General features: G+C 33.6%; 1 long non-coding RNA gene across 4 annotated transcripts in view; it reads right to left on the bottom strand.

The window, feature by feature from the left end:
- The window catches only part of LOC126761176 (uncharacterized), a 302,754-nt gene that overhangs the window by 86,025 nt on the left and 202,812 nt on the right, over window positions 1-13,917 (bottom strand). For all 4 annotated transcript variants that reach the window (XR_007667332.1, XR_007667335.1, XR_007667334.1 and 1 more), the window contains exon 5: window positions 346-396. This is a non-coding gene — a long non-coding RNA (uncharacterized LOC126761176). The remainder of the gene's footprint in view (window positions 1-345; window positions 397-13,917) is intronic.

Genomic DNA, 13,917 nt, shown 5'->3' with positions numbered 1-13,917 from the left:
GTGTGACAGCATGGCGCTCATAATAGAGAAATTCAAATTATATATGTATATATATTTAATATTTAATGAAAACCTGTAAGCCAATAGCTCGTAAGCGCGCATGACTCATTGAATCGTAAAAGCGGCAGCGCGCTTGATAGTCTTAACGACATAAGTACATGACTGAATGACATTAAGCGTTCGCTGATCGGATAAGAGACCTGCATAATAAATAAATAAACGCGTGTTTTGCTTCCTTTATGCAACAAATTGAGAACATGAGCACCGCACTATAATGATATTTCCTTATTAAATTGCCATAACTAGTAGTTTAATTGGTATAAAACCAGTTTTACAAGCACTTACCTGGATTATGTCTGTGGATTGTCAAGCGTTTAGAATGGCTAGCTGCTGTGGCTGAAAGAAAAAGAAAAAAAATTAGAATAAAATATTTTTTGAAGACTCTAGCATATATGAGATATGTGTGTGAAATACCTCGTTTATGGCAATGACGTATGCAGCAGAATAAAAGCTAACACAAAATCAAGAATACAATAAAGCAATAAAAAAATAAAAAATAATTTACGCTTTTATTGTTATAATGCCACTATTTTCATACATAACTGTGCATATATGTATATACATATATATGTATATATTATACATATATGTCAACATTGTAGCTACATATTAGCACACTATTCGATTATTTACGATATTTCGCGTTTACTTAGTGGTTAATACCCTTAACCGGCCGATAATGCTGCTAATGATTTTTTGTTGCTTTACAAAAGTGGGGGCACAATAAAAAGCAACAACAAATTTTATCTAAATTGCCAGGCCGATCGACACTCCAATTAGCCGTGCGGCTGACGGACAGTCTCTTGTTGACTTTGTGATTAACAAACGGGCTGCACTGCCCCCACCGCCCGCTGCCGCGCAATTTCGCTTTCGTAGCGTTCAATAGTGTTTGCTTGTTAAATTTTTCTGCTTATTTGTTACTTACAGGAAATGTTGCGCTGTTTACTCTTTTTTTCGCATTTTTGCCTATTTATTGTTGGATTTCTATTTGAATAAGAGTTTGACGAATAAACTAAATATTTGCGTTAAGTTAGCAATAGTAGTGGACTGACTGACTGACTGACTGAAATCTTTGTTTGTTAGATCGAAGGCTAGACTGATTGGCTGTTAAATAAAGAGCACGCGATGACAAAGTGATAGTTTGCGCCAAGGCACACGTAGGCATACAGGGGTGCATAAACCGCAGATGGATTATGTGAGAGTTAGAACAAGAAATAGGGCTAAGTTTGGCTGCACCGAACGCTTCGGAGGAGTATTTCTTATAGCATAAAAAAGTACAAAAATATGTTTGCCTTGATTTTCAGCGCTCAGTTTATATGACAGCTATGTGGTATAGTTGTCCGATCTCAGCAATTTCTTCATAGATTGTAGCTATGCTCCAGTTTATAACGTATACCAAATTTCGTTAAGATATCTCGTTAAATAAAAAAGTTTTCCATACAAGAACTTGATTTTTATCGATCAGTTTGTATGGCAGCTATATGCTATAGTTGTCCGATCTCAGCATTTTATTCAGAGATTGTAGCTATGCTCCAGGTTATAACGTATACCAAATTTAGTTAAGATATCTCGTTAAATAAAAAAAGTTTTCCATACAAGAGCTTGATTTTTATCGATCAGTTTTATGGCAGATATATATTATATAATACTATAGTGATGCGATCTGAACAGTTTCTTCAGAGATTGTAGCGATGTTCTAGGTTATAACGTATACCAAATTTCGTGAAGATATCTTGCCAAATAAAAAAGTTTCCCATACAAGTACTTAATGTTTATCGATCAGTTTGTATGGCAGCCATATGCTATATATGCTATAGTGATGCGATCTGGAACAGTTTCTTCAGAGACTGCAGCTATGCCCCAGGTTATAACCTATACCGTGAGGATATCTTATCAAATAAAAAAAAATTTCATACAACGGCTTGCTGTTCGTTGAGCTAATATACGAAGGGCAGATCAATAGAGACTGCTCTCCACACCTTTTTAATATCGAAAGGGCTTTTAAATATAAGGAATATGCGCTTGGAGCATTCCTGAACATTTCTGGAGCATTTAACAATGTCTCTACGGAATATATGTATGCTGAATTGTCAACAGGAGTTGCTCCTGCTATGACAACGTTACAGCAGAAGCCTTTTAACCTCTAGACGGGTAAAAGCAAAATGGAACGACGCTAAAGTGGCCAAGGAAGTCTGTAGAGGTTTTCCTCAAGGTGGAATACTATTGCCGCTCCTGTAGACGTTAGTGGTAAACAAACTGTTAAGGAACTGGGAAGGCAAAGCCCCTAAGATGATGGCATATGCGGACAACAATGTCATCTTAATAACGGGTAGGTTTCTACAAGCCATTAACAGTATTATGATCATTACTCTCAATACAGTCGAGAACTAGGCATCGCAAGCGGGTCTAGGGTTGAACCCGGAGAAAACGGATCTGCTTGTGTTCAATAGAAATCCTATGTGGCAGATTGCCTACCTTCTATAAATGGACACAACTCTCTCTCTCTCTCTCTCTCTCTCTCAAGTACCGGACCGAGTACTTTGGGGTAGTCTTGGACCGCAAAATGCTGTGGAAGCACAACGTGAAAAAAGCCAGCAATCCTTTATATGCGTATAGGCAGATACTCGGCGCCACCTGGGGCTCTCTCCCTCTCTCATGCAATGGTACTACGCAGCTTTTGTTAGACCAATTCTGCTCTACGGTGCAGTAATATGGTGGACAGGCGTACGGAAATCCACCTACCGGAAGCCAATGGAAAGGGTTCAGCGGCTCGCATAACGGGAGCTTTAAGAGCGGCGGCTCTCGAACTAGTACTGGTACTAAATCTGCCACCTATAGACTTCTTCGCAGAAAACTGCGCAGCAAAATCGGCGACGACGACTACTGGCTGCAGGAGAATTTACATATGGAACCTTCGGCCATAACTGGGTGGGTAATGGCAGTTGGACAGACACCGACTACATGACCCCACTTTTCAACTGGAAAAGAAGGTTCAAAGTAAACATAGAAAAAGATGGCTGACGTAAACATTCTAAACATTTTTAAAGCTGGCTCGAAAATGGACAATGGAGTTTATGCGGGGTGTCCTGTCCAGAGTTAGACATAAGACAGTCTTTTAAATTGTCGAAAATTTAAAGCTTTGTAAAATTACAAAACCGATTCTTAATGCAGCTGAGGACTAGAGTCAATATATACGTAGACAGACGGACAGACAAGGCAGTTACGGCATCGCATATTGGCTAAATCGGGAAGCAGAGCAGCAGTAGAGAGAGTTGTCAGAAGTAAGCAACTTTACATCCACTGGGTGCCAGGCCTCAAAGGCATCAAGGGTAATGAAATAGTGAACGAGATTGCCAAGAATGGTGTACGGCTAACACCGGAAATGGAAAATCAAGATTGGGAAAACCATGCATTGTCTATACGACGATCTGGACAGAAGCAAGCATGGTAAAGAAAATCAAAATCCGATGGAACGAGCTAACTGGGTGCAAAACTACAAAAGTCATGTTTAAATCGGTTGATCGCCAGGCCTCATAGAAGAGATCAAGGGTAATGAAATAGTGGACGAGACTGCCAAGAATGGTGTAGGGCTAACAGCGGAAATGGAAAATCAAGATTGGGAAAACCATGCATTGTCTATACGACGATCTGGACAGAAGCATGGTAAAGAACTAAGAACAGAAGCAACTTGTCTATGCGTGACTTATTGACCTACCAGATTAAGCTAACCTATATGTGCAAACGCTACATAAATAATATAGGGTAGTCGAAAAAGTCTTTTCGTATTTCATCCATCCATCATCAATTTCTCCGAGTTGAATTTTTTTTGGTTAAATGAAGCTTCAAATCTCACCTTTCCAACACTATATGGTATGACACAATGTGATTGGTAGCACTGGAGTTATACGACTGCGACGGCATCTATTGACAAAATACGAAAAGACTTTTTCGACTAGCCAATAAATACAACTAATAATATTTTTTTAAATTGCATACATGCTAACCATGACAATCACCAAACGTTTAAAATAATTTTCGTACTTAAAAAAATAATAATAATACAAAATTTAATTTTGCACAGAAAATAAAATTTTAAAATATTTTTTTTGCTAATTTCAAACTTTTTCCAATTAAAAAAAAAGTTAACGTAAGACAACTGTAAATAGGCACTAAGCTTTTTGTTGTACTTTACTGCTTATATGTGCATAAATTGCCGGTTTGTCGACCATAGAGCGACGAATGACATGTTCTTGGCTTTTGTTCGACTTCTTAATATTGATTTCAAAACCAAGTGTTTGTGTGTGTGTGTGTGTGTGTGTGTTTGCTTGCCTTGTTTTTTGCGTCAACACTGTGTTGCTATAACAGTTTGTGGCAATTTCTTGGCTATTTTTTGTGCAATTTGTGTTTTGCAATTTACTTGTCGCTTTGTGAAATGCCGCAAACTGCCGCGCGTCAGTGGCCAGAATTAGAATTCCACCACACACTGTCAGAGCCGTAAGTACAATGCGAGTGGTAATTTGTTTTAATGGATTTCATGCATATCTCAGCAGGGGGCTGGACGCGCACAAGCGCACAAACTAATGATAAATGGAACAGCAAAACACCTACACACATACAAGCACACGGAGACGAAAAAATAATGGAAATAAATTAGCTGCTAAGCTCAGCTAGAAAAAATGTGGGCAAACCAAAACAAAAAAGAAACAAAAAACTCAATACACGCGCCAGAAATTGCACCTCTTTCAGAGGACCCAACCCCAAACCGACATAGAGACAAAAATAACAGCAATAGAGAACCTTAAATGCCCACCCTTTGCGGCTAACTAACAATTTAAGCGCAAATACGTGTATTTACTAAGCAGCTAGGCATGTTAGCGTAGCTATACGGCGGTGGGTGTGTTGTGTTGTTGGGTCTTGGCTTTTCGAAATTTAATTTACTTGAATAATGTAGCGGTGACACAACACGAAATATCAGCTGATTTGCGGCAAATGCACGCAACACACCAAGCAGCTACCTAAACACTTATATACATATACATATATCATATAGTATACATACATATATATATTATATATATGTATATATATATATATGTGTGTATTTGTTTTAAGGTATGCATGTGTGTGTATGCTTATGCTTATGACTGCCGGTCTGCCTGCGCGCCGGCTGTTCGCCTGACTGGCTGTTGAAGCGTTTCACGACAGACTTGCTGGCACCAAAATCAAACGAACTAAAATAGCAACAACAACAGCTAAACTAATATACACTTATGTATATGTATGCGCGCATAAGCTTGTGTGCTGTATTTCGCTTGAACAAGGTACAATTTAGTCATGTACCGATACATATGTGTGTTTGTGTGTATGTGTGTGTGCCTATAGTTTACTCGCTTGTATGGACGTCAAATTGTGCAACCAAGCGTAAAATAAAGCCAAGCTAAGCAAATGAAAGCAGCGGCAACAGAAACTAAAAACAACAAGAAATACAACAACAACTAGGAAAACAACAACAACAACAAGAAAAACAACAACTACAACAACAAGAGGTTTAAATCAGCAGTAAAACGAAAAAAACAACAACAACAAGTGCAAGAAGAAGAACTAAAAACAACAACAACAGGAGGGAAACACAGCAGCAACAAAAACTAAAAACCAACAACAGCGATGAAGAAAACGACAACAACAAGGAAAACCACAAACACAAGAAGCAGAACAAAAACAAATACAACAACAACAACAAATACAACAAGGCAGAAAAACAACAATAACTACAACAGCAATAACGAAAAACAACAACTACAACAACAATAACAAAAAAACAAAACAACAACAACTTACAGCGCAAAGACAACGGTAAACATTATATAGCATGCGCATAAGCACACCAACCCGTACATATTTAGCTGCATATGAGTAGTTTAGGTACGCTTGAAGAAAGCGCAGCAAAACAACCTTTTCTTCGAATTTCACTCACCTGACAAGCAAGCAGTACCTCCACTTGACATTTGAGCAATTTGTATAACCTAAAAAACGTTGACGCTACAAACTGTTGTGCAAAACGTCTCACTATAGCAATATATACATACATACATGCGCGTATGTATATATGCATATATATAGCACTTATTAGTGCTTGCGTGTGTTTATGCACAAGCAAATGTAAGTCATGTTTTTTTTTTATTTGCTCATGCAGCTTCTATTACTTCAGCTTGGCTGCACCTAACCCGATACCCAGGCACATAAACCTACATATTATGTACACATACATATATATGTACATATATAAAGCATATATGTCACTTGATGCTGCAGATTGCAGTTGCAACCAGTTAAATCTAGCGACTTTAGAATGTAACATATGGATAGTCGTGTTGCAAACTGACACTTGTGTATTTTTATAATTTGCTAGTAAAATAATTTTAAAGTAGAAATTTGTTGTGAAATGCAATTTGTACTTATTAACGGTTGCTAATGCTTATAATTGCTGAATTAAGTTAGAGCAGCGCTAAATTAACTTATACAACTTTTACAGAATTACTTTTCTGTTGTGTGAGTAGGTGTGTCTGGCGGCAGAGAAACACAGATTTTCAAAAAAAAAAATTTTATTTCGTCACCTAAAATGCATAACAAAGTATTATCAACAAAAATCGAAATCAATTTGTTAATGCCTACGACTCACTACATCGCGTTACATATGCATGTACATATGTAGCATAAAATTTTCAGCTTACGCTGTCAGATATAACCACTACATAACCACTATATAACCAATTTATAACCACTATATAACCAATATATAACCACTATATAACCATTTTATAACCAAAACTCAAAATTTGTTTCAATATGAGTGCATTCTTTATATCATAAGAAACAAATTGCCGTACCAGACCAACAAATTATTGATTTTCAGCAATATTTCCCACATTTTATGAGCTCAATGCAGAGGTTACGTATACGCAATGGAGGCAGAAATAACAACAGCTTTAAATTATATAGCATATTTTATTTAATTAATATGGAAATAGCTTACGAATGAGTACAGCACTTGAACTTGCATAATTTCACTATTTATTTCTCACAATAAATTTAGAAAAAATTAAAAAATATTTCAGCGACAGAAATTTTCATACAAATTAAATAAGCACATGTCGCTTTGGAGGCATATATGTACCAGTATTAGCTGCCTTAAAATCGTACCACGCAGTAATTTAAGCTTCAAACCAACGCTAAGGCTTATTTCTGAGACAAATTATATATATGTATGTACTATTATTATTTAAGCACATAAAATGTTTAAGACTTCTCAAGCGTTTGCTAAGACTTTGCGAGTAGAAAATATTCTAAGCCAAATTTGCTGGCTTATCATTACATATAATATAACAATATACATTTTTCATGCTAAAAAATATTAATATATTAATATATATAAATCCATATATGTATATGGAATTATATATTATATCTGTAGTACAACAACAATTTATTATTATTATACTATATACTTTTCTTTCCATTTTCATACCATACACTGCTCTTCGAACAACCCAATTTCGTTTACATTGCCTTAGCAACCGCATAATATTAAAAATACTTTTCAATTACCAAAAACACAAATAAACACACACTAAGGGTTATTAAACCGGTAGAAAGGAAAATTAAATAAATACAATATTCATGCTTGCCACATGTCACAATTATGTTTGCACTCAAATTTTTATTGCTTTTCTGGCATAACAGCTAAGCAGTCAGTGACATGCACGGACAAAGGTTGAAGTGGGCACACACATGCATATATACATATTTACAATTCATGTATAAACATATACATACATGTATAAACGTATACCATACATACATACATACAATGTTTTAAGCGCATTCACTGTAGCTTGCTGCCACACTTGTCATTTTATCTCCTTTATTTTCGGCATTTATTTATATTTATATATTTATTAGCAACACCTTGGGGCACTTTGTGCACGTCAGCGCTTTTACAGCGTGTGGGCGACATTTCCTTTAAATGTAATTGAATATTTTTAAAATTCCTGGACACACTCAAAAATAAGCACAAACGCGTGAAGACAATTGAAAATGTCAAAAATATGAAGTTCAGACGTAGGAAAAGTATATACGCAGGTAGAGAATGTTGCAAAATAGTCTAACAGTGACGGCAGTTGAACGAACTTGTTGATATTTTCGCTAAAATATTTTAATTTTATTAAATTTTTTAAATAAATTAATATACCGTTGCTGTTTGAAGCAAATTATTTAATCAAAAATGTGACAACAATAAAAAATATTATTTAATATACTATATATTCATTAATATATAAAAATTATTAAAAAACAAATATTTTAAGAAATATTTAAAACTTTTTTTTTTAATATTTTTAACTTAATTTAAAATTTTTTAAATAAATATTTTTTCAAACATTTTAAAAATATTTTTTGAACTATTCTAATTTTAGTTTCAAATTTTTTACAGAAAAAGGCAGGTTGCAGTTTTTAAAATTAATCGAAAAATAGAATATTTTTCAAATACCGTATTTGTGTAAAGTTTTATTCCGAATGATTTTATACTCGTAAACAAAGAAGGCATCAGATACATTTTATGAAATAACCGATTTCAGCCATATTTCGTACATATGTAAGAAAACATTATATAAAAAAATATATATTTTTTGGAAAAAACTCAACTTTCTTTTAAGTTTCTGAATTTAACGCACTTTTAAAATTTTGAACATAACCTTTGTATTTTGTTTCTTCCATTTTTGAACAAAAAATACCTGAAGAAAACGACTTTTTTTGACATAGCTATAATAGTTTTCGAGATATGTACAAAAAACTTAGTAGGGGGCGGGGCCACGCCCACTTTTCCAAAAAAATTACTTCCAAATATGTCCCTCCCTAATGCGATCATGACACTTTATACGTTTTCGGTTTCCGCCATTTTGTGGGCGTGGCAGTGAGCCGATTTTGCCCATCTTCGAACTTAATCTTCTTATGGAGCCAAGAAATACGTGTACCAAGTTTCATCATGATATTTTTTTACTCAAGTTACAGTTTGCACGGACGGACGGACAGACGGACGGACACTTTGGTATATATAACCCTAAATCTGACTCTTTTAGTTTTAGGACTTACAAACAACCGTTATGTGAACAAAACTATAATACTCTCCTTAGCAACATTGTTGCGAGAGTATAAAAAGATTGCAATTTTTAAAATTACGAAAAATAGAAAAACTTTTTTTTTTGACTAAATGATTTTGTAAAACATACATATATGTATGTACATTTTTTGAAATACAAGAGTAAAAATAAAAAAAAGATATATACGTTTGGAAAAAATTCATAATGTTTCTGGAATATAAAATTAATTTTTTTTCCGAAATTCAATTTCAAATTTTTAAAAAAAAAACCAGATGTTTTTTGAAAAAAATTTAAAAACATATTTTTCGACCAAGGGAAAATGATTGTTTTTTTGTAAAGCATAAATAGTTTTTGAAATATAAAAAAAGTGTGAAAGAAAGATATATATTTTTTCAAATACTCAACAGATTTTTTTTCGAAATAAAATATAAAAAATATAATTTAATATAAACTAATTTTTTGAATTTTTATTAAAATATTTTTTTGAAATTTTCAAATTTGATTTCCAAATACTTTTGATTAAAAAAGCCGCTTGCAGCATTTAGAACTACAAAAAAAATATGAAATATTTAAAAAATAAAATTTAACTAAATGAAAACAAAAATATTAATAAATTAAAAAAAAACTGGTTGTAAACCAAAACATATATTTTTATGAAAAAAAATATTAAATGCAACCGATTTTGTTTTACGAAAAGAATATATATGTCTTTCGAAATATTTTTACCTTTTTCCTTGAAATAGTATTCTAATTTAATTTCTGATTTTTTTTCAAAATTATATAGACATTTTTTTTTAGTTAAAACAAACCATTTGCAATATTTACAATTACAAAAAAAAATTAAAAAAATATATAATTGAAAATGTAACTAAATTTTTTTTTTGAGAAACTATGTTGAATTAAAAAAATCTGCGTGGCAAAAAAGTATATTTTTATGAAAGAAAGATATACAACGAACCAAAATTTTTTTAAAATATAAAAAAAATGAGATAGAAAACGATTTTTCTTGAAAAAATGCAACTAGTTTTTTTTAATGTTTATATAAAAAAATTCTGATACAAAAAAATATTTTGAAAAATTTGTTCAGAAATAGCTTAAAAATATTTTTTGAAATTTCTTTTGAAAAAATCTGATTTTATTTTATTTTTTATTTAAAAAGTCAATTGCATCATCTTCCAAAATTGCTAAAAAAATATCGAAAATATATTTTCTACAAATATGAAACTTAATATTTTTAGATTTTTTGTTATTTAAATATAAGAAAATCTGTTAAAAAAAAGATAATTTTGGAAAATGTAGTACAGATTTTGTTTTCGAAAAAAATATATTTTTTTTTAATATTTTAAAATTTTTTTAATTTAAAATAAAAAAAAATAATAGAATAAAACGATTTTTCTTGAAAAAATGCAACTAGTTTTTTTAATGTTTATATAAAAAAAAACTGATACCAAAAAATATTTTGAAAAATTTGTTCAGAAATATATTAAAAATATTTTTTGAAATTTTTTTTGAAAAAAAATGTGATTTTATTCTTTTTTTATTTAAAAAGCATCTTCTAAAATTGCTAAAAAAAATATCGAAAATATATTTTTTAGATTTTTTGTTATTTAAATATATGTACATATGTAAGAAAATCTGTTATAAAAAGATATTTTTGGAAAATATAGTACAGATTTTGTTTTTCGAAAAAAATATATTTTTTGAAATATTTTAAAAATATTTTAATTTGATTTCAAAATTTTTCCAGTTTCAAAAGCCAAGTGCCTGGGTGTTTGGATTTCCAAAAAAATACAAATAAACATTTTCTTTAAAAACCTAGAACTAGGTTTTATTGGGGAAAAATTTGAAATATAATAAATGTGTGATACAAAAAAAATCTGAAAGAATGCAACCGAGCTTGTTTTTTTTTGTTTCTTTGAAAAACGATACATTATCCGGAAAAAAAAATTTGAGATCCAACCATTAACCGGAATTTTAATATAATTAAGGCAATTTTCAGCAGTGAGCTAACGGCAAGCACTTTGTCTCAACTTGGCCTACCATAAATTGTTTACGACACTTTTCCTAGTTAACGGTATCACCGTTTTGCCTTGATAACGCGGCTGGGCGATAAACGATAAGGCAAATCACATTAGTAATAAGAGACAAAACAGAGCACTTAAAACTTTATGACAACCAAAAAAAAAAAGAGACCATAAACGTACACACACATACGTATATACATAAATATACAAACATGATAATATGCGCTAACACACAGTATATTGCCTTCAAGGTATCGAGGTCATCGAATTTGCCAATTTAATCAGTTTGTTGTTATTTTGGATTGGTTTTAAGCAGAAATCGCTTGTTTACCAACGAAATGGTCAACTCGGTTCTGCAGTCTTATCACTTGATTTATGGCCAAAACGGCTGTACCCGTGAAGAAACCCCAAAAAAAAAAATTAACACAAATAAATACAGCAAAAACAAAAGCGCGCAGCTGAAGGCCGTTCCCACTTTACATACGCTTGAACGTAGAAGCATTTGGCTATTTTTGCACGCCACCCACACGACGGGCCCAGCGGCCCCGCGCACTTACAGCAGCCATTCAGAAAATTCATTCATGGCAGCAACTAGATTTTTTTTTTGCTTTCGCTTCAATCATTTAATTTGCTGAAAGAAATTCACTTTTGATAAACAATTTTCGCAAATTTGTTTACGCCACTACGTGTGGCAGCCAGTCCATTCATTGGCGCAGCGCGCCTTTGTGCGTCCACTTGTACTATGTCCATGCGTTCGGCTGTCCGTCCGTTCATCTATTTATCCAAATATTTGGCGTGCTGGCGTGAAAGTGAAAAATGTGCTTGTTTTTCTGGTTTAGCACGATTGCAATCGCATTTTTTCGGTCTTCAGTCTTTAGTGGGGATCTGGAGAATAACACACAAAAATCTGTGTGGAGACTAGAGCGCACAGCTGAAAATATATTTTTCTAACTGTATGTGCGCGGCTAGCCACTTATGTAAGCAGCAAGTATGTATATATTTGCAAGTGTGTATCTGCAAGACACTCAAGCGTATATTAATTCATAAATCTTGGCAGGAAATTTGAAAATTCCCCAACTCATTTGGGCCAAAGGAAAAACAAATGCCAGAACAACCAACAGCGTTTAAAAATAAATAACTAATATAAACAAATTGCTATTTACACAGCCCAGAAAACTGTTTCGGAACCAGATTATCATAACAAAAGGTAACACAATTTAATTTGCGAAGAAATAAATAAATTTACAGCAAAATTTATATAAACATTTTCTTATATGATTTAAGCGTCCAAAACCCAGAAACAAACACACAAAAAATACATAAAACCAAAAAAAAAACAGGAAACGAAAAAACTGAGAACCAAAAAACACAAAACCATTAATAAAACAAAAGAACTAAAAATCAAAAAACACAAACAAATTAAATATCAAAAACCATAGAAGTTCATAAAACAAAAAAAAAAAACAAAAAAAATTGAAAACAAAAAACTACACAAAACCAAAAAAGGAAACAAAAAATTAAAACAAAAAAAAAATCAAAAACAAAAAAAAAATCGAAATATCAAAAACCAAATATCAGAAGTTCAAAAAAAAAAAACTAAAAATTAAAAAAAACAAAAAAATAATTAAAAATTAATAGAAAATACTCAGAAAAGCAAAAACAATTTTTGTTCCAAAACACTTACACGGATTGTCGTCCACTTGGTTGATTTTTTGGAACAAATGGTCGATTAGCTGCAAATCAGACAAGATCATTCCTCAGAGCTCTTCACTAATGGTAACACAATGGACACACTTTAGTCTTTCTACATACAACATCCTTTGTGTTTAACGTGGGTACCAAGCATTTTCAGTACCAATTGGTGGAATGGACACGATAACCACCTTGGCAGCGTTCGAGGCCCATCTACAACCTCTGCCGTACTTTGGGTCCGGCACCCAGTACAATGCAACCACAACCAACACGATATTCCCCAAGCGGCCAGTCCGCATGAGTAGGTTGGAGTGAACTACAAGGGCTCCTGCTCCCCGTGGTACCAAAATTAAGAGTCCAGTCAGACCTCCGAAACTACTACCAGTTGAGCTTCCAACTGTTCGGCATTCCGAATAGTGGAGATCACACCGCTAACATCTAAACGTCCGTCAGTACAGCTAATCCCCGTTCCACGCAGATCCCAAATAACCGAGTACATCAGGCATTCTGCAAGTACATGCACCCAGCCTCCACAAAAACAACCAGACCTATCAGATAGGTGCCTCTGATGCACCATGCTCTGTAAGCAGAAAACTTAGATTCAGACAAAATCTGAGGTCTGGAGTTACCCTCAACAGACCAAACGTCCCGAATGTACTCATAAGTCACTCGATCGTTAGGACCATTGTCCCAACGGTCTTGCCACCTACACCTGACCCTATCATCTAGAAGCCTACTGCTCCCTAGATGTCTCTCCTTCTTCACATCATCATCGGAAATCCAGTAATTCCGCAGCAATGACACACTCAAGCCCCTCCTGAACCGACATACAACGCTGTATTGAGAGGAGTTTTTGGCATCACAAGACTGTCGTGTCCGCTTCCCATCATATAGCGGCTCCATAAATGGCACATCCGAGGCGCCAATCAATTCGTCGTACTTTGCCTACGGTTGCCTGCAGCCGCTTCTTCACATTCGCCAAGCAA

Source organism: Bactrocera neohumeralis, chromosome 6 (assembly GCF_024586455.1).
Source record: "Bactrocera neohumeralis isolate Rockhampton chromosome 6, APGP_CSIRO_Bneo_wtdbg2-racon-allhic-juicebox.fasta_v2, whole genome shotgun sequence".
NCBI lineage: Eukaryota > Metazoa > Arthropoda > Insecta > Diptera > Tephritidae > Bactrocera > Bactrocera neohumeralis.
The sequence above is the reverse complement of the archived record's forward strand: the minus strand, read 5'-3'. Positions and strand labels throughout refer to the sequence as shown.